We start from the raw sequence: 22,939 nt of genomic DNA, 5'->3' as shown, positions 1-22,939 counted from the left end.
AGGCATCTCTTTGGGGTGGAGAGGCCATTTCTTGAGCCAGCTGAAGACAAAATGGAGAGGCTTCCAGGGCCTTTTATATTCTCTCTCTTGTGTGTGGAAACTCCTTTGTTCTTCTGTGCAAAATCACAGCAACAAGATGGAATTTGTAGCCACCTGGGCAAGTCACATGTCCATGAATTCAGCTTTTTGCAGGCAGATGCCATTGTTTACATGTTAGTGTAAATGTTCCCAGTAAAGCTCAGACGTGGATTGGTGTCTCCCAAAGTCCATTGTCATTTAAGTGTTTCTTGATTGGGCATTTACTCCGAATAGTCCTTTCTCAAGAAACTGACCAAATGCTTCACTGATGCTACTTAGAATCAAACACATTGAGATACAAATACACAGCCAATTCATAACTTCAAATACAAAAATGATACACACATACAGACAGCATAATCATAACCAGCAAATTACAACCTTTCCATAGACACCTTACTTGACCTCCTTTGTACAAGATTTGGTGCAACTATAGGACCTTAGTTGCAACAATGATCTATATGGTCACAGTTCATGTCAATAATATCACAGGTGTACTCTATATGCCATTACAAGGGTGCAGTTGTAGGACCTCACCCTAGATTTTTATACAGTGTCCATTGCTGTTATATTAAGTATAAAAAAGGGGATCTATTTCAAACTCCCAACAAAAATGTCTCAAAATTCCAGCTGTTCCACATTTGCTGTGACTATTTCATGCCCAGCTACTATACTATATACCAGTATTTATCATGAAGTCATGTTAGTTTCTCCATAGTTACAGTTGAATTATAAGCCTGCTTTGGGCTCTCTCTCTCAAATCTACAAAGAAGAAAAGTCGGTCATCCTCATAAGTGGCAGGAGAGGTCTGGGGCTGATGCAGACATTTTCTGGACATTTGAAATGATTTGGACAAGAGGTTCTTGGTTTACAGCAGCCTACAAATAAGAATTCATCAGAGCTCCACAAGTCTAATACTTTGTGCCATGCTGTAGCAAAACACTTACAGGCCAGAAAGAAAGAGAACTGAATCCATTGGACTGTGCATGCTGAAATCTAGTGCCTGATGCCAAGCAGGCACTGCAGAACCAGGTGAGACCACCAGCAAAAACCCCTGCTTTCTATGTCCCATCCCAATGCTCCTGGCTCCAAGGACATGGTTCTTCTCCTTCTTGTCTTGACAAAGGTCCTGTGGTTCATCAGAGTAGAACTCTGTGCCAGGGAACTACAGGGGATTCGCTGAATGGAGAAGCTGCCAGGAGCACAGCTGGTGTCAACACACCCGAGACATCTTTAGATACAAGTCTTCCCTCACCCTGCACCCTCTGTGGCCCTCTCATCATAACAAGGGGGCAGAGAGTGCAGGAGACATGTACAAATGTTATACCAATAAAATAAAAACCAGCAGGATCTTATTAAAGGGGAAAAGGCAAAATACCACATTTATTGTGAATACAGAAAGAATCATAGTAAGCAGTTAGTTATAGCTATAAGATTCCATTCAATCTCATATTTATTCACATATTCATTCCTACAAACACACACACACAGATTCTGCAAGGTTGTTATCATAGTAAGCAGTTAGTTATAGCTATAACATTCCATTCAATCTCATATTTATTCACACATTCATTCATACACACACACACACACACAGAGGTAAGGTTGTTATCATAGTTACCAGCCTTAGAGTTGCTCATGCCAAGCCACTGGCCAGGTGGTCTGGACATGAGGCGGGAGCAGGACCTTGTCAGATGCTCATCTGATGCTCCTGGAAGTTGGTTTGCAGAATCAGACCCCAAAGTTCTCACTTTCTAGAGTCAATTTTTATAGGAATTTCTTCCTATGTCAGTCTATGGGAATTGCTTCATCATGCTGTTGCTGAATCAATCAGCAGATAGCACATTCCTGATGGCTCCGTGCTGCTAGATGTTATCTTGTTCTTTGGTTCTCCCATTCTTGAGGCTGTTGGGTGGATTCCTGTCTGCCCTCCGGGGGTCCTCTGGTTATTTCCACTTGACGCCTTCTTCAGCCGATGGACACTGCATTCTTAGGCTAGCACCTCCTTGATCATTCAGTTATTATCCCCACCAAACATCCATCCACATCCATCCTCTATCTCTATTTTAATCACAATTGTTAACAAAGCGAGATGAATACAACAAAAGGGCGGGGAGTCTCTGGGTGCTGTTTCTGTTGTTACAGAGTATTACTTTGAGTCTCTCTGTGTGAGTAGTTGTTATTACAAAGAATTGCTTTGAGAACAGACTCTGTCATAGAATGTACTAACGCAATTAGCAGCTTGCAAGTTTCACACATAGAGGGAGAGAAACAGTACCAAAAACCAAGAGACCTCTTAATTAGTAATACCCTGGAATTTAAACTATGGGGAATCAAACTCATTTGTGATTTTAATACAGAACTTCTTTAATATGATCCAACACCTAGAGGTCTCTAAGGAGTACTCTACTCCCAACCATAGCCCCTCTCTAATCCCAATCTCATCCTCTGAGTGCCCCACAGGCGTCACTCTCCATCTTCCAAAACACTCCCAGCTCACTGAAGGGAGGTGCAATTTGAAGTCATTCTGAGCAGGAATAGAGGAGTGATAGTTAAGTGGTGGAGGGATGGAATTGGGGTTAGCAACTATGTGGGAGGGGAGCATGTGGAGGATGATCACAGATGTGAGGAAGAGCAGGGGAAGTGGGCGGATGAGGGGCCATCTCTGTGTCCCAACCCATAGGAAGATACCAGGAATGGAACTGGTGTTGTATCTGCCCCAGAGATATTTTCTTGAGCAACCTGCATGGAACTTGAAGGGAGGAGCATAGGTTGCAGAAGGGAAAAGTTTAGAGGAGCAACAAGACGTCACTCTGTTTGCACATGGCTTCAATGCCAGCTGCAGCACCTCTGTAAATAGTTCTCTTAATAGAGAGGTAATTTAGTATTACAAGCATGGAGTCTTCCTGGTATTACCCAGTATGTGGTACACAAAACATTGTGGCAGTGGTCAGAGACTCACGGCAAGGTAGTGAGTGTGATTAACAGGCAAATAAACAGTACCTATAAGCAGAGCAAACAGGCAATAGGGAGGGACTCAGACCACCAGAAATCATATGCTAGATTGCCAGACAAAGAACCTTGCACAAGCACAGAAGTAAGAATTGAGTCTGTATACAGAGCTGAGTATAGGGAATGAAGATGAAAAAAGGAAGGTAAAGCCTTTTTTACTCTCTCATGAGGAAAAAGGATGATAAGATAATGAGATGCTGTTGCCAGGAATAATTACCTGAAACACTGAACAGCTGGTAAGTCTTTGAGTACTGTGCCAGGCATTAGAGGGACTTCAGGCATCACAATTGTAGCTGATGACAAATTGTAGGAGGAGATTGTAGGCCTGGTGGCCTATTTCACTCGTCCTTACATAAGAAGCCCTAAAACCACACACAAAGTCTGTTCAGGCCCTTCCTTCAGGACACAGTTTATTCTTCAAACATAATAAAGTTGTTCAGCATAAGCTTCACATATAAACCCAGTCTTTTAACCTGGGCCAGGGTCTTCTGCAGGGTTCCCAAGGCCTTTCTCCTCACACTATCCCCCAGCCTGCCATAGGAGTCAACCTGCCTCCTATAACTTTCTTCCCAATTGAACTCTCTGAATCCTTCCCAGATGGGTCTGATAATCAAACAGGGCTGGCTGGCCTCAGGGCTGTTGGCCTTTAGGGGAAATACCACCCTGTTTGGCTGATGGAGTTTCCTGTGACTGTGGGGCCATTTTCCGATCCTCAGTCCGTTCATGTATCCAGGTGGAGTTCCTCTGGGTGGCATCCACCGACTCCCTTGATGCTTTTGAGGAGCAGTGGGCGCTGTCCGAGGTTCTCTGCTTGGTGTCCCCGTCCGGGTCCCTTTGTCTGACCCTTTGATTGGGGGAGAGAGTAAGGGACCCCAGCCCCAGCCATTGCTGCTGCAGACACCACCATCCTAGAGGGGTCTTTTCACACGTAGGTGCACGTGACCCCCTCCTCCCCCCAGATTGTCCACCCCACAGCCTGCCCCTCTTGTTGGGTGCTTTCAGAGGAGGGAATTGTTGGTGACACTCGGGTGTGGCGCCAGGTAATTCGAGGGGGTGGAAGACCACGAGAGTTGATGAAGCCCCCTCGCTCTGGGCCACCAGGTAACTCAGAAGGGTGGAAGACCACGAGAGTCGAGGAAGCCACCCATTCTGGGCCCGGACAAGCTTGAACACTTCCCTCCCCTGAAGCTAATGAGAAAACAATTGTGATTGGTTGCTGTGTTACACATTGCATATGCTGCTGTTTTTACTTTGTAAGTGTGTTATGCAAATAAAAACATCTTTTGCTTCAAAAAAAAAAATACCACCCTGTTAAAATGATGGCAAGGAAGAGACAATCCAGGACCATGATATCAAGTTGTGACAACTGCTAACCAGGTGTTGGGAGCAGAATATTAGGCTGAATGCAGGCAAGCGGAAGCTGAGGAGACCTAAGGTTCCCTACGCTGGACATCTGTTGACTTTTGAGGGACTCTGGCAGGATCTTGATAAACTGAGAGATATTAAGGAAATGCCCAGACCAAAGGATGTGAAGAGAGTCCAGGGATGGGTAACTATCTTTCCATATTCTGCACATACCTGTTAGCAGCCTGTAAACCTCTCAGACAGTTAACACCCCGTGAAGCAGCATGGGAATAGTCAGAGACCTAAGAATAGGCATTTGAAAGAGTAAAAAAAAAATCGTAAGCAAGGCACCAGTCCTAAATATGCCCTATGGAGCAGCTAGAGCTACCGTGTAATGCTCAGAAGGAAGCTTAGGAGCAGCACTGATGTGTCGCCGGCAGCTCACAGCATTTTCTAGTAAAGCCCTTGACAGGCACAGAAAGGGGAAATGCTTAACTAGAAAAAGAGCTACTGACTGTGGTCTTTGGCCTGGAATGATTCCATCCGTTCACCTCTGGGCGCAGGGTGGATGTGCAGTCTGATCACAAGTCATTAGAAGCCATGAACAAGCCACTGCTGAGTGCACCCAAGACACTATTATGTGTGCTGCTGAGACTGCAGCACCATGATATGGGCGTAAGATACTGCCCAGACCGTCTCTTTCTGCTGGTGGCAGATACACTGAGCAGGGCATACCTTCCCGAGTACAACACAGATGGGTCTGTGGAACAGGAAATAGCGTCTATCAACATGCAACAATGCCTTGGCATCTCTGATGGGAGGTGCCAGGCAATCCAACAAAGCACTGAACAAGACAGGACACAACAGGCAGTAAAACGATTCATACTCCAGAGCTGACCAGACTGCTAGGAGCAAGTGCCACAGGAGGTTACCCCCTACCATCACATGAGGGATGAGCTGTGTGTGCAAGATGGGATTTTGTTTAAAGTGGACTGAGCAGTAATCCCCCAGATTTAAGAGTTGACATCATGAGACAGATCCATGCTTCACAACTAGATATAGAGGCAATCCTGAGATGAGCCAAGAAGTGTACCTACTAGTCAGGCAGGATTGCCCAACTGAGAGCATACATGAAACAGTGTGAGGTATGCAGAGACTACAGTGATCAACAACAAATTTAGGAGGCTCTACAGCCCCATGAAATCCCAGCCCAACACTGGAAAAAGTTCAGAACAGATCTGTTCACTGTTCATGACAAGAATTACATATGCTCAGTAGATTAAAGGTCTAGAAAACATGATATATGAGGGAAGATTGAAAAAATTGGGTTTGTTTAGTCTGGAGAAGAGAAGACTGAGATGGGACATGATAACAGTTATTAAGAACATAAAAGATTGTTACAAGGAAAAGGGAGAAAAATTATTCTTCTCAACCTCTGAGGATAGGTGAAGAAGCAATGGGCTTAAATTGCAGCAAGGGAGGTTTAGGTTGGACATTAGGAAAAACTTCCTAATTGTGAGGGGGGTTAAACACTGGAATAAATTGCCTAAGGAGGTTGTGGAATCTCCATCATTGGAGATTTTTAAGAGCAGGTTAGACAAACACCTGTCAGGGATGGTCTAGATAATACGTAGTCCTGCCATGAGTGCAGGGGACTGGACTAGATGACCTCTTGAGAAACCTTCCAGTCCTATGATTACTACTCTAATTTCTGGAAGGTGGACTATCTGGAGGACACTCAGGCAAGAACTGTGATCAGGAAACTGAAGGCTTCTTTTTGCAAGGTTTAGCATACTTGACAAACTATGCCCAGACAATGGACCACAGTATACTGCAGCAAAATTCAAATGATCCAGCACCAAATGGGAAATAGAACACAAGACTTCTTCTCCTGGGTACCCCTAAAGCAATGGGAAGGCAGAGGCAGCAGTAAAGACAGATAAGAGACCAATGGCAAAGGAAAAACAAACAGGAAGAAGTTCCTACCAGGCAACCATGTCTTCCGCCTCCAGGCCCTGCAGAGGCTCCTTTATAGTGCAGGTAGTCCGGCGTGGAGTACGTTGGTGCACGCCTTCCTCCGCCACCTCCGAGGGCTCCGTTAAGACTGGCAGCTCTTTTTTCTCCATCTGAGAGGCCTTCCACGAGACCTCTCCGAGCTGCCGGTCTTCTACCAGGACCTCCTCCGGACCTGGAAGCTTTTTTCGGCGACCAGGTCATTTGTGGCCACCGAGGGAGAGGACCTCCTCGCGGAGCCCCTGCTACACAACCTCGATCTCCGTGTGCAGGTGGCGGAGTCTCCCGCGGTGTGTCGGAGGTTGGTCCTAGCAGAAACCACCAGAGTCGGAGACCTCCTGGACTACGACAGTAGGGATTGGGTGGAGCCCCGTGCTCAGACGATGCATGGGGCTTTCCACCCTTCCGACCCCTAGGCGCGTACTCCAGGAGGTGACGGCCGCCTTGTCACCCGATTCTCTTGCTTTCCTATGGTGAGCACTGCGAGAGGGCGTTCCCCGCCCACCTCTCACCCCTGGCCCTCCGGACATTTTTCTCGGGCCCCTGTTCCGCGAGCCCCCCCGGCCTCCCCGCTCCCACACCCCGAGCCGGCTGCACACCCTGCAGCCGGTCCAGTTTCGAACCGCGCCCAGAAACCATCTGTACACTCTCATGCTCCATATGTTACATTTCCTCACCCTCGTGTCCCGCCCCGACACCAAATGGCGGGACTATCTTCCACCTAAAGAGAGTGAGGAGCCCCAGTGGGCCAGCCTTTATTCCACCTTGGTCCCACGGCCCGCCGGGGACATTAGTTGACAGCTCCTTCATGGAGCTGTGAGCACGGGCATGCACCTGGCGTGGTTCACCCCTACACCTGAGGCCTGTCCCTTTTGTGGCATGAGGGAGAACCTGGCGCATGACTATCTCGAATGCGCCAGGTTGCAGCCCCTATTCCGGCTCCTCCAGAACCTCTTGTTGAGGTTCTGGCTGCACTTTTCCCCACACTTGTTCCCTTTTGCACACCCTATCCGTGGCCCCAGGAAGTCGCGAGACCTCCTCGTCAACCTCATCCTGGCTCTGGCCAAAGTCTCCATCTACAATACCAGGAGGAGGATGTTGGACGAGGGGGTGCTCTGCAACTGTGGGGCCTATTTTCGTTCCTCCCTAGTTTCACGCATCCGGGCAGAGTTCTACTGGGCAGCGTCCGCTAGCTCCCTCGACAGCTTTGAGGAACAGTGGGCGCTGTCTGGGATTCTCTGCTCGGTGTCCTCATCCGGCATCCTTAATTTGAACCTTTGACCCTCACTCCCGTCCCTGTTTTTCATTAGTTGTCCCCCGTAATCAGTTGGTCCCTGGGTCCAGTGGTCCCTCCCGCTAGGCTGGGGTAGGTGCCTTTAGCAGTGGGTGGGCTTGTGCCCACCCACTTCCCGGGTTTTCCAATACGACCAGGCAATGTAGGACCATTGCAATACACTCTCTCAGAGACTGTGAAAGGCGAGGCTGATTGAGGAAGCAGCCACAGCTGGGGCCATGCGCCAATCAGGCCACAGCTGGCCCTATAAAAGGGCTGTGAGAAGGAACTGAGAGAGTCTCTCTCTAGCTGGAGAGAGAAGGACCTGGCTGCCTGGGAGAGGAGGGTACCTGAGATGGAGCAGTGCTGGAAAAGGGAGCTGGGGAGCTCCAGCCTGGTAAATTCCCCAGGATGAAGGCCTATCAAAGGTACTGGGGCTACAGGGATACAGCCCGGGAATAAGCAGAGGCAGCTGGTCCAACCTCCTTGCCAATGATGAATGGCAATGACAAACTGCAGTTTGCCCCAGTGAGAGGGGGCTAGATGACAACTGGCAGTAGCCACTGAGGCAAGGTGGGTGAGAGGTTTAGGGGTTCCCCTAGGAGGGGAGACCCAGAGCGTGGTGGGGTATTGGTGGGGCAGCACGCGAGGTAAAGGGCACTGGGGTCTGGAAGAGGACACGGGGGCCAGCGGCAGGCAAGACACTGACCTGAAAAGGGAGCTCTGAGGCTGGAAAGAACTAATTCCCAAGATAACCAGGAGGAGGTGCCGCACCGGTGAGTCGTCACCTCGCTACAGGCATGCACAAGGTAAATGACCTGCTCACTCCATCTGGTCTTTTGGGATGGATGCAGTTTCCAACATTTGTAGCAAAGTCCGGTTGAATTTCTCAGGTTGTGGATCTCCCTGAGGATGGAAAGGAGTGGTTCTGGACTTCCCTATTTCCAGGGGTTTTGTTAGTTTGTGAATTAGTCTGCTTTTAAAATCTCTTCCCTGGTCAGAATGGATTTGGGCAGGGAAACCATAATGTATAAAGAATTTATCCCATAAAATTTTGGCCACTGTACTGGCTTTTTGGTCTTTTGTGGGATATGCTTGGGAACACCTTGTAAAATGGTTAGTAACTACCAGTATACTGGAGTTGGGGGTGGGAGGGGGATTCTTGGTTGTTTTTTTTTTAATCAGGCTCCAGTGACAAAAAGTCCATGCACACCAATTGCATGGGTGCATTTGTAGTGATGATCACCATAGAAGCTGCCTTTCGCTTAACACACCAAGAGCACTGTTTCCAGTGGTTTTCCACAGTTCCTGTCATTTTGGGCCAATAAAACCAGTCTCTGACCAATTCCAAAGTCTTGTATACCCCTGTGAAGGTTCCTTCCCCACTCTGAACTCTAGGGTACAGATGTGGGGACCTGCATGAAAACCCCCTAAGCTTATTTTTACCAGCTTAGGTTAAAACTTCCCCAAGGTACAAACTATTTTACCTTTTGCCCTTGGACTTTATTGCTGCCACCACCAAGCGTCTAACAAATATATAACAAGGAAAGAGCCCGCTTGGAAACGTCTTTCCCCCCCAAATCCTCCCCAAACCCTACACCCCCTTTCCTGGGGAAGGCTTGACAAAAATCCTCACCAATTTGCATAGGTGAACACAGACCCAAACCCTTGGATCTTAAGAACAATGTAAAAGCAATCCGGTTCTTAAAAGAAGAATTTTAATAGAAGAAAAAGTAAAAGAATCACCTCTGTAAAATCAGGATGGTAAATACCTTACAGGGTAATCCAATTCAAAACAAAGAGAATCCCTCTAGGCAAAACTTTATGTTACAAAAAGACACAGGAATATACATTCCATTCAGCACAGCTTATTTTATCAGCCATTTAAACAAAACAGAATCTAACGCATATCTAGCTAGATTACTTACTAAGTTCTAAGACTCCATTCCTCTTCTGTTCCCGGCAAAAGCATCACACAGACAGAGAGAGAGCCTTTGTTTCTCTCCCCCGCCCCCAGCTTTGAAAGTATCTTGTCTCCTCATTGGTCATTTTGGTCAAGTGCCAGTGAAGTTATCCTAGCTTCTTAACCCTTTACAGGTGAAAGGGTTTTTCCTCTGGCCAGGAGGGATTTTAAAGGTGTTTACCCTTGCCTTTATATTTATGACAACCCCCAAGTGACCATGGTCATTGTGCAAAGACTTCAACACCGTCTCCTGGTATTCTTGATGTAAGACCAGTTTTCACACCTGGCCCCTTATAGTCTGGATGGTTTGGAATAACAAGCCTTTGTTGATTACTAAACGATCCCACTCTTTTAAGAGAAGAATTGTGTCGGGGGGAAAGTTAGCCTTGGAGATGGGTTTTTCACCCTTTTCCACAGCTTCCATCACGGGACCAATGTTTGAATTTTTTCACTGAGCTCTTCTCAATTCAGACGGAGTTAACTGGGGCAATTCAAAAGTTTTAGCCCAACGAGGTTTGCATAAATTGTAGGTATAGCCTTATCAGATAACCCCAGTGTGTCAGCATATTTTTCCTCATTTACAGAAGGGGACTGCAGTTTTTTTTTATTATGGTCTTGCAGGTGGCATGAATAGCAGGAGAAGACATTTTTATCCACTCAGACTTTTCCTCGAGTGGGTTAGGAGGGCGACAGGAAAATGCATCTGCATTTTCATTGGTGTGACCCGAACAGTACTGCAGCTTAGTCATAAGCAGCCAACGCAGCCATTCCTCGCTGACCAGTAGCATCTAGTTTAGCTGTGGTCTTCACATAAGTAAGTGGGTTGTTATCTGTTTTTACTACAAAGATTGCTTCATATAGATAACTATGAAGTTTGTTCCCAACAGCCCATTCGAGAGCTAAAAACGTAAGTTTGTGCACGGGATAGTGTCTTTCAGATGCAGCCAGCCCTCGACCGACAAAGGCCACGGGATTTCATTGATTCTCATAATTTTGATAGAGAAGTGCTCCTAATCCATCAAGACTAGCATCTACATGCAGTTCATAGGGCTTGGTAGGGTCTACAAAGGTTAACACTGGTGCAGGGTGAGTTTTTTAATAAGGGCATGGAACGTGTTGTTGCATTTCTCAGTTCAAGGGTCACCAGAGGGTCCATTTACCTTGAAATACCTCTCAGGAGGACTCACAAGCTTATGCTGGGGTGATTTCTTCCACGTTGGGGGGTGGGGGCTGCGGCGGTATCCCATTGTCAAATTGGTGAACGGTCTCACAATGGAGGAGTAATTTTTTTACAAATCAGCAGTAACATCCACAGAAGCCTAGGAAAGATTGTAAGGCTTTCAGGTCTTTGGGTATAGGCCAGGTGGTTAATGCCTTAATCTTCTTGGAGTCAGCTGCCACACCTTCTGCTGACACAACATGGTCTATATATTTTACTCGGTTTTGACAAAATTGACATTTATCAAGTGACAGTTTTAACCCACTAGCTTCCAGGCGGTCTAACACTTTAGTTAGTCGAGCTTCATGCTCTTCCAGAGTTTTCCCCAAAACAATTAAGTCATCCAAATACACCAGCACTTCCAACAAATTTATATCCCCCCACTGTTTTCTCCATCAAACACTGGAATGTAGCGGGAGCTCCTGAGATACCTTGGGGCATCCTCTCAAACTGGTAGAATCCCAAAGGGCAAATGAAAGCTCTCTTCTTTTTTTCTTCAGAGCTCATTGGGATCTGGTAGTAGCCACTTTGTAAATCTAAGACAGAGAACCATCTGCTTCTTGCTAGGCAAGCTAAGGCATCATCTACCCTGGGTACAATGTATTGACCTGGGATGGTTCTTTTAATCAGTATGTGATAGTCAACACACATGCGCACAGTCTGCACCACCACAATGGGGGATGCATGGATGCATAGGGGCTATGGGATTCAGAAATTATTTCTGCTTCCAATAGTTCTTGGATATGCTTTTTCACATTCTCAATGTTTGCAGGTGCCAGTCTTCGGGACCTCTCCCTGAAAGGCCTGTCATCTGCCAAATGAATGGTGTGTTCCACATTAATGGCACATCCCATTCCTCAGTGGAAAACATATTAGGTCTTTTACTTAGCTATTTTTTTCAACCAGTTTTTCCAACTGGGAGATGCAGGAGAATCACCAAAATCAAAAAGATCAGAATCCAATGCCTTACAGGGCTTTCTGGCAGCAGTTGCAGGGCTCACGAGACTTTCTACCCTATAAAATTGTGCCAACACCATTTCTTTCCTGATGGCTATGGGATGGTTGGTTTTATTGCCAGCTTTCTCCATCTGTAGTAAGGACAATAAACCTCCATAGTGGTCTGATGGTTCAGAAAGGTTCTCCATCATCACTGTATGAGGAAGGCTACTACTGTGCTGCTTAAGTTTTTCTTTCAAGTCAATCTCACTATGTGGGGGTATGGACAAAACAGCTTTGGATACTTTTACAACTTTTCCTAGTGACTTATTGGCAGAGCTATCCTGGTCATAATGTGTCATGGATGAGCCCAGAGTCAGCTCTTGCCATGGAGGGTGAACCATGCTTGGGGTCTTCTGGCCCAAACGACCACAAACAGTGGCCAATGACTGGAACATGTTGCTGTTGGTTTTAATCAATATGGGAATGCCATCAGAATTTTGCATCTCAGGACAAATCAAAGCCAGAGTATCTCAATCCTGGAGACATCCAGCCAGTTCTGCAGGAAAATTTAGAGTCACTAGTTCATAGCCATCGTACGGGTAACTAGCATTGCTGAAGCCCCATATTGCCAATTCCTCTAGAGGATAGATCTTCACTTGAGGCAGAAATTGCCAATGGAATTCTCTAGTAATGATGGTGACCTGAGATCCACTGTCCAGCAAGGGCCCTACAAGGAATCCCTTCTACCATCACATTAACTACCGCTGCTGGGCCTATCAATCCCTCTGGGAATAGGCTTCAGGAAGGCTGTTCTTAACACAACGTAGTGGAGCTTTGACTGTAATGGCTCCCAGTATGCTCCATTACTGGGATCCTTTGGAGTTTCCCTGTAGCTCCCTTTTTCGTTGTGTTACCTTCTCTTTGTTTCTTGGGTTGTCACACTGGGTGGAAATGTGCCCATCCTCACCACATCAGTAGCAGAATTTCTTGCTCCTTGGGAGGGTCGCCAAGATTTTCTTTAGCGCTTCTCTGTTGGGGTCCCCTCTCCCTGGGTGAAAAGGAGGGTACTTCCTTTCCATCAAAGTTGGTGGAAGAATTTCGCTAGGTGACCCCTGAGGCACCTTGTCATAAATTCAGTGAGCTGTGCTGTCAGGGTTTTAAGCTGTTGTTGGAGGTCCTCGGTGGTGGACAGAAAAAGGTCATTCTTCAGTTTGTTAGAAGCAATGGTCCTGCTCGCTGTGTTCTTATTCCTCTCTCTAACAGTTTGTTTGTTGTTTTTTCTCCCCTCCGCCCCCCGGACTTCTCGCAGCAATTGATGGAATTCTGGAGGACTGTCCAATCAGTCTACAAGTTTCAATTTCATAATTATAAAGTTGTCATAAATGGCACTTCATATGACCTGTTCTAGTCGTACTCTGTGTTCCTGGCTCCTCTCAGTGCCTTTACGGCAGATGCACAGTTGAAGGGATGGTTCCAATCTATGAAGTTAGGAAGATTTTTTTACCTGGCTGTTGGCAATAGGACCGAAATTGAAAGTAGAGGTCTTCCCCTGTCTCTAGGCTCCCAAAGGCATCCTCCATCGCAGATAGTCATCAACAGTGGCAATCGGCTTGATGGCTTTTAATGCACAGATTACATAGCCTGCAGGTCCTTGCAGGCTTTCTGCCACGTTTCCTCTTTTCAGCCTCACTACACTGCCATTCCTGCATCTGATTTAGTTGATGCCTCCAAATGTCAGTCATCTTCCCCTACAGGCACTGGTTTAATGCCTGAAGAGAACTTTAAGTTTCTGTAAGGGCCCAATTCATATGCTGTCTTTATGGACTCCCCTATTGCTTGTCCCATAGCAAAAATTATTTGGTCTGTAGAACTGCGAGGAGGCATAGGACTACTTCCCAAAACAGTACTTATTTCAGTCATGGTCTTCCCCTACTGCCTAAGGAAGTCCCCCAATTTGAACTGAAATTTGATAGTTTCAGATGGTGGGGGAGATGGGGAGGGAAAACATGATTGTGCTTGTATGGTCACCTTTCATGCTTCCTTCTCTCCATCTGGCAGAATTACATGGAGGGTCAATACAGTAGACAGTATAATCTTGCTCTCTACAAGGAGGGATAAAGTAGCTTCCCCTTTTGCTTGCATCTGACTCTGAACCACACAGGTTCCCCACTCTCTGACACAGATAAATTGAAGATGAGATTGCCAAACTTCCCATTCAGTGGGTACATCAGTGAGTGGGAAGTGGAGTTCAGGGTCAGCTCCCTTCAGCTCACACCAAGTTACAAGCCTCTTCTGGTAATCCATACTGAGAAATTACAGATACTTAATTTCCCAGGAAGGCAGCAGGGGTGTATATAAGGTCTGAGTTTAAAAGATGGGATCCCAGCAATGCCTCCAATGTAGCGCCCCCTCTCCACCCGGTTACCGTCTTTAATGCCAATCTGCTTACAGGTTCTGATGGACAGGTCTGGGTTCTTCTGGATCCTGCCACCCACTCAGCAGGGTGTATTTTCTTTATTTTTCCCTATGAATTTATTTGGCAATGCCTCCACCCTGCTTGCTCCTTCCTGGCAGGGTCACCAGGGCAGCTTGGGAGGAAAATTCCAACCACAAGTTAATCCCCACTTACTTGCCAGATAGTTGGAGACTTCCAAGAAATAACACAAACACATATAATATATTCAACAAATAATTATATTAAACAAGAAACAAATATAACATTACAGGGTAAAACACTATGTTTAGGGTCACCGGTGCCCATGCTGATAATACCAGTGACTTTCCCCAGCCACATGACTTGATGTTGCAAATGTAAAATTAGTGTCCCATTGGTACCTGTAATTTGTTGGGGCCCTTAATGAACTATAACCACAAAGTTTTTCTCTGCAGTGGTTTAGCAGTGTGGCTGACTGGGTTCGGTACAGCCCAAAGGACTCACAAGTGGAATTTCAGTCCACAGGCTTAATATGCAGCAGGTTATAAAAATCCCCAAACCCTTACTCCCTGTCTTGAGGACACAGTTCAGGGAGTAGGGGGTCCCCAAAACAAATTCCCTGACTGACTAAAAGATGGTGCACTCCCAAACTCCATGAATGATCCTCAGGTTCAGAGATGACTCTGGACTCCTCAGTCACAGCAGAGGGGCTGATCTCTGCTGGCAGGGATCCTCTTCAGGCAGGAGTCAGGCTGCTTCAGTCCCAGGATTTCCCCTCCTCACAAAGGGGTGCAGGACTCAAGGTGCAGATTACACAACTGTACTAAAATCCAAACTATAGTTTCCTAGCCCAGCGTGTATATACACATACACACACACACACACACAGAGCAGGCAGCAGCCCTGGATTAGCAGACAGAGCAGCGCTGACCATGTGGTGGCTGGTCTCACCTGGGGAGCTGGAGGGCCAACTCGGCCTAGCTGGGGAAGTTTCCTAGCAAAACTCTACAAACTGGGAATCGTTAGTGGAGAAGAACAAGCCCAGCTGAGGGATCTTGCTTTCAGGTCCCTAGAGGCCAGTTCTCAGGGGGAACCCTGAATGCAGGCCTGGGACTCACCAGCTCCCCACACAGCCAGTCCTGCTCTTGCCCTGGCTGGCTCCAAACTGACTCAGAAATGGCTTCTCCCCTTTCCTGAACTCCCTGGGAAGGGCATTTCACTACCTATTGGTTGCCGGGCAGACTCTGAGTCTGCCTTGGCTCCCCCTCCCTACCCGGGACAGCGTGCCTCTCCCTGAGCTGCCAGCAGACAGAGCCCCAGGAGTCTAGGTAATCTCCTTGGGGGTTACATTATGATTAGCTAACATGTTATGTCATATATAATCATATACCCATGGTGGTATAATACCACATTACAAAATTCCCTTTAAATAAAATAAAAGGCTACAGGATGGAAGTAAATCTCCTAGCAACAGCAATAACACAAACAAGAAATGGGAGACCTGCATGCTTGAAGGACTAAGAGGCCTAACAGGCCACAATGGGTTGGCAGTAAAGGAGATGTCACTACGATGGGTAGGGTTGCCAACTTGGTAATATTTAAAGAACGGACACTCCAGCAAGGGTGCAGGAACATCCCTTGCCCCACCTCTTCCCCCCAACTCCCCGGAGGCCCTACCCCACCTCTTCCTCCCAAGGCTCCTCCCCCTATCGCTCTCTGCTTTTCCTCTCCTATCCCCCTGCCCGGGTCAGGAGGGACTCACCTGTGGAGCTGGGGCTGGGAGCTACAGCTGCCCGACACAGGTAGGAGGCTGCAGTGGGAGCTGGCATGCGTGATGACCTGGCACCTCCCTGCCTCCCCCACCCACAGTAACTGGACTTTGAGTGTCTGGTCTGTAGGTCTGACCGAACACTGTCAGGTCCCCTTTTCAACCAGACTTTCCGGTCGAAAACTGGACAACGTAACAGTGGGCTACCTACTAGTAACTTCTGGCCTCCACAAGTCACCAAATGCCTGCACAAAATACACAACAACAGTTAAAATGAAAAAGATAATAATTAGGGCTGTCAATCGCAGTTAACTCACACAATTAACTCAAAAAAATTAATCGTGATTAATCACTCTTAATTGCACTGTTAAAGAATAGAATACCAGTTGCAATTTATTAAACATTTTCAGATTTTTTCTACATTTTCAAATATATTGATTTCAATTACAACACAGAATACAACGTGTACAGTGCTCACTTTATATTTTTATTACAAATATTTGCACTGTAAAAATTATACTATTTCTTGTTTTCAATTCACCTCATACAAGTACTGTAGTGCAATCTCATTATTGTGAGAGTGCAACTTACAAATGTAGAATTTTTTTTGATTACATAACTGCACTTAAAACCCAAAAACAACGTAAAACTTTAGCGCCTACAAGTCGACACAGTCCTACTTCTTGTTCAGTCAATCACTAAGACAAACAAGTTTGTTTACATTTAGGAACATAATGCTGCCCACTTCTTATTTACAATGTCACCTGAAAGTGAGAACAGGTGTTCGCATGGCACTGTTGTAGTATTTACGTGCCAGATATGCTAAACATTCATATGCCCCTTTATGTTTCAGCCACCATTCCAAAGGACATGCTTCCATGCTGATGATGATCATTTAAAAAAAAATAAAAAAGCATTAATTAAATTTGTGACTGAACTCCTTGGGGGAGAATTGTATGTCTCCTGCTCTGTTTTACCCGCATTTTGCCATATATTTCATGTTATAGCAATCTTGGATGATGACCCAGCACATGTTTGTTTTAAGAACACTTTGTGTTTTGTCAAATCTGAAGTGAAAGAAGGTACCAATATTAGATTTCTAAAGATAGCTACAGCACTCAACCCAAGGTTTAAGAATCTGAATTGTCTTTCAAAATCTGAGAGTGATGAGGTGGGGCATGTTTTCAGAAGTCTTAAAAGAGCAACACTCCAATTCAGAAACTACAGAACTGAACCACCAAAAAAGAAAATCAACCTTCTGCTGGTGGCATCTGACTCAGGTGATGAAAATGAACATGCATCAATCCACACTGTTTTGGGTCATTATCAAGTAGAACTTGTCATCAGCATGGACGCATGCCCTTTGGAAGGGTGGTTGAAGCATGAAGGGGCATATGAATCTTTAGCTACAACAGTGCAAACACCTGTTGCAAATGTAAACAAACTTGTTTGTCCGAGTGATGAGCTGAACAAGAAGTAGGACTGAGTAGACTTGTAGATGCTAGTTTTACATTGTTTTTGTTTTTGAGTGCAGTTATTTTTTGTACAAAATTCTACATTTGTAAGTTCAATTTTCATGGTAAAGAGATAAAAATAGAAAGTGAGCGCCATACACTTTGTATTCTGTGTGGTAATTTAAATCAATATATTTGAAAATGTAGAAAACATCCAAAAATATTTAAATAAATGGTAATCTATTCTTTAACAGTGCGATTAATTGTTTTTAATCGCTTGACAGCCCTAATAACAATCCGCATGGAACCTGGGGAGAAGAACATCAGGTTGCAGGAGGGTACCAGGAAATAAGTTTGCATGTCAATGGCTTAAGCGCTAGTAGCAGTTAAAGCACTTCTGTAAAGTTATTTTAATGAAGAACCGCTTTAATTTTAGACACATGGCATCTGTAATTGAGAAGCTGGCCGAATACATGAAATTGGGCTCAGTTCTCCTCTTCCACACCAAGAGCGCCCTTGTTTGGTACAATGAGGAGGGTGGGGCTGACTCTGGGGATTACAAATGAGAGTAAAGAGAGCTGAGACAAAGGGTATGTCTACACTACGGAATAAGGTCGAATTTATAGAAGTCGGTTTTTTAGAAATCGGTTTTATATATTCGAGTGTGTGTGTCCCCACAGAAAATGCTCTAAGTGCATTAAGTGCATTAACTCGGCGGAGCGCTTCCACAGTACCGAGGCTAGAGTCGACTTCCGGAGCGTTGCACTGTGGGTAGCTATCCCACAGTTCCCGCAGTCTCCGCTGCCCATTGGAATTCTGGGTTGAGATCCCAATGCCTGATGGGGCTAAAACATTGTCGCGGGTGGTTCTGGGTACATATCGTCAGGCCCCCCGTTCCCTCCCTCCCTCCGTGAAAGCAAGGGCAGACAATCGTTTCGCGCCTTTTTTCCTGAGTTACCTGTGCAGACGCCATACCACGGCAAGCATGGAGCCCGCTCAGGTAACCGTCACCCTATGTCTCCTGGGTGCTGGCAGACGCGGTACGGCATTGCTACACAGTAGCAGCAACCCCTTGCCTTGTGGCAGCAGACGGTACAGTACGACTGGTAGCCGTCATCGTCATGTCCGAGGTGCTCCTGGCCACGTCGGCTGGGAGCGCCTGGGCAGACATGGGCGCAGGGACTAAATTTGGAGTGACTTGACCAGGTCATTCTCTTTAGTCCTACAGTCAGTCCTATTGAACCGTCTTATGGTGAGCGGGCAGGCGATACGGACTGCTAGCAGTCATACTGTACCATCTTCTGCCAAGCAGCCATGAGATGTGGATGGCATGCAGTCCTTCTGCACCGTCTGCTGCCAGCCAAAGATGTAAAAGATAGATGGAGTGGATCAAAACAAGAAATAGACCAGATTTGTTTTGTACTCATTTGCTTCCCCCCATCCCCTGTCTAGGGGACTCATTCTTCTAGGTCACACTGCAGTCACTCACAGAGAAGGTGCAGCGAGGTAAATCTAGCCATGTATCAATCAGAGGCCAGGCTAACCTTCTTGTTCCAATAAGAACGATAACTTAGGTGCACCATTTCTTATTGGAACCCTCCGTGAAGTCCTGCCTGAAATACTCCTAGATATAAAGCCACCCCCTTTGTTGATTTTAGCTCCCTGAAGCCAACCCTGTAAGCCGTGTCCTCAGTCGCCCCTCCCGGCGTCAGAGCAACGGCAAACAATCGGGCATCTGAGAGTGCTGTCCAGAGCAGTCACAATGGAGCACTCTGATGGGGCTAAAACATTGTCGCGGGTGGTTCTGGGTACGTATCGTCAGGCCCCCGTTCCCTCCCTCCCTCCGTGAAAGCAAGGGCAGACAATCATTTTGCGCCTTTTTTCCTGAGTTACCTGTGCAGACGCCATACCACGGCAAGCATGGAGCCCGCTCAGGTAACCGTCACCCTATGTCTCCTGGGTGCTGGCAGACGCGGTACGGCTTTGCTGCACAGTAGCAGCAACCCATTGCCTTCTGGCAGCAGACGGTGCAATACGATTGGTAGTCGTCCTCGTCGTGTCCGAGGTGCTCCTGGCCACGTCGGCTGGGAGCGCCTGGGCAGACATGGGCGCAGGGACTAAATTTGGAGTGACTTGACCAGGTCATTCTCTTTAGTCCTGCAGTCAGTCCTATTGAACCGTCTTATGGTGAGCGGGCAGGCGATACGGACTGCTAGCAGTCGTACTGTACCATCTTCTGCCAGGCAGGCAAGAGATGAGGATTGCTAGTAGTCGTATTGTACCACCTTCTGCCAGGCAGGCAAGAGATGAGGATGGCTAGCAGTCGTACTGTACCATCTTCTGCCGAGCAGCCATGAGATGTGGATGGCATGCAGTCCTTCTGCACCGTCTGCTGCCAGCCAAAGATGTAAAAGATAGATGGAGTGGGTCAAAACAAAAAATAGACCAGATTTGTTTTGTACTCATTTGCCTCCTCCCCTGTCTAGGGGACTCATTCCTCTAGGTCACACTGCAGTCACTCACAGAGAAGGTGCAGCGAGGTAAATCTAGCCATGTATCAATCAGAGGCCAGGCTAACCTCCTTGTTCCAATAAGAACGATAACTTAGGTGCACCATTTCTTATTGGAACCCTCCGTGAAGTCCTGCCTGAAATACTCCTTGATGTACAGGCACCCCCTTTGTTGATTTTAGCTCCCTGAAGCCAACCCTGTAAGCCGTGTCCTCAGTCGCCCCTCCCTCCGTCAGAGCAACGGCAGACAATCGTTCCGCGCCTTTTTTCTGTGCGGACGCCATACCAAGGCAAGCATGGAGGCCGCTCAGCTCACTTTGGCAATTAGGAGCACATTAAACACCACACGCATTATCCAGCAGTATATGCAGCACCAGAACCTGGCAACGCGATACCGGGCGAGGAGGCGACGTCAGCGCGGTCACGTGAGTGATCAGGACATGGACACAGATTTCTCTGAAAGCATGGGCCCTGACAATGCATGCATCATGGTGCTAATGGGGCAGGTTCATGCTGTGGAACGCCGATTCTGGGCTCGGGAAACAAGCACAGACTGGTGGGACCGCATAGTGTTGCAGGTCTGGGACGATTCCCAGTGGCTGCGAAACTTTCGCATGCGTAAGGGCACTTTCATGGAACTTTGTGACTTGCTTTCCCCTGCCCTGAAGCGCATGAATACCAAGATGAGAGCAGCCCTCACAGTTGAGAAGCGAGTGGCGATAGCCCTGTGGAAGCTTGCAACGCCAGACAGCTACCGGTCAGTTGGGAATCAATTTGGAGTGCGCAAATCTACTGTGGGGGCTGCTGTGATGCAAGTAGCCCACGCAATCAAAGATCTGCTGATATCAAGGGTAGTGACCCTGGGAAATGTGCAGGTCATAGTGGATGGCTTTGCTGCAATGGGATTCCCTAACTGTGGTGGGGCTATAGACGGAACCCATATCCCTATCTTGGCACCGGAGCACCAAGCCGCCGAGTACATAAACCGCAAGGGGTACTTTTCAATAGTGCTGCAAGCTCTGGTGGATCACAAGGGACGTTTCACCAACATCAACGTGGGATGGCCGGGAAAGGTGCATGATGCTCGCATCTTCAGGAACTCTGGTCTGTTTCAAAAGCTGCAGGAAGGGACTTTATTCCCAGACCAGAAAATAACTGTTGGGGATGTTGAAATGCCTATATGTATCTTTGGGGACCCAGCCTACCCCTTAATGCCATGGCTCATGAAGCCGTACACAGGCAGCCTGGACAGTAGTCAGGAGCTGTTCAACTACAGGCTGAGCAAGTGCAGAATGGTGGTAGAATGTGCATTTGGACGTTTAAAGGCGCGCTGGCGCAGTTTACTGACTCGCTTAGACCTCAGCGAAACCAATATTCCCACTGTTATGACTGCTTGCTGTGTGCTCCACAATATCTGTGAGAGTAAGGGGGAGACGTTTATGGCGGGGTGGGAGGTTGAGGCAAATCGCCTGGCTGCTGGTTACGCGCAGCCAGACACCAGGGCGGTTAGAAGAGCACAGGAGGGCGCGGTACGCATCAGAGAAGCTTTGAAAACCAGTTTCATGACTGGCCAGGCTACGGTGTGAAAGTTCTGTTTGTTTCTCCTTGATGAAACCCCCCGCCCCTTGGTTCACTCTACTTCCCTGTAAGCTAACCACCCGCCCCTCCTCCCTTCAATCACCGCTTGCAGAGGCAATAAAGTCATTGTTGCTTCACATTCATGCATTCTTTATTCATTCATCACACAAATAGGGGGATGACTACCAAGGTAGCCCAGGAGGGGTGGTGGAGGAGGGAAGGAAAATGCCACACAGCACTTTAAAAGTTTACAACTTTAAAATTTATTGAATGACAGCCTTCTTTTTTTTGGGCAATCCTCTGTGGTGGAGTGGCTGGTTGGCCGGAGGCCCCCCCACCGCGTTCTTGGGCGTCTGGGTGTGGAGGCTATGGAACTTGGGGAGGAGGGCGGTTGGTTTCAGAGGGGCTGCAGTGGCAGTCTGTGCTCCAGCTGCCTTTGCTGCAGCTCAACCATACACTGGAGCATACTGGTTTGGTCCTGCAGCAGCCTCAGCATTGAATCCTGCCTCCTCTCATCACGCTGCCGCCACATTTGAGCTTCAGCCCTGTCTTCAGCCCGCCACTTACTCTCTTCAGCCCGCCACTTACTCTCTTCAGCCCGCCACCTCTCCTCCCGGTCATTTTGTGCTTTCCTGCACTCTGACATTATTTGCCTCCACGCATTCGTCTGTGCTCTGTCAGTGTGGGAGGACAGCATGAGCTCAGAGAACATTTCATCGCGAGTGCGTTTTTTTTTCTTTCTAAGCTTCACTAGCCTCTGGGAAGGAGAAGATCCTGTGATCATTGAAACACATGCAGCTGGTGGAGAAAAAAAAAGGGACAGCGGTATTTAAAAAGACACATTTTATAAAACAGTGGCTACACTCTTTCAGGGTAAACCTTGCTGTTAACATTACATACATAGCACATGTGCTTTCGTTACAAGGTCGCATTTTGCCTCCTCCCACCGCGTGACTACCCCCTCAACCTTCCCCCCTCCCTGTGGCTAACAGCGGGGAACATTTCTGTTTAGCCACAGGCAAACAGCCCAGCAGGAATGGGCTCCTCTGAGTGTCCCCTGAAGAAAAGCACTCTGTTTCAACCAGATGACCATGAATTATATCTCACTCTCCTGAGGATAACACAGAGAGATAAAGAACGGATGTTGTTTGAATGCCAGCAAACATACACTGCAATGCTTTGTTGTACAATGATTCCCGAGTACGTGTTACTGGCCTGGAGTGGTAAAGTGTCCTACCATGAAGGACGCAATAAGGCTGCCCTCCCCAGAAACCTTTTGCAAAGGCTTTAGGACTACATCTAGGAGAACCGCAAATGCCAGGGCAAAGTAATCCTTTCACATGCTTGCTTTTAA

This window comes from Caretta caretta, chromosome 2 (genome assembly GCF_965140235.1).
Source record: "Caretta caretta isolate rCarCar2 chromosome 2, rCarCar1.hap1, whole genome shotgun sequence".
NCBI lineage: Eukaryota > Metazoa > Chordata > Testudines > Cheloniidae > Caretta > Caretta caretta.
Note: the sequence above shows the minus strand (reverse complement) of the source record.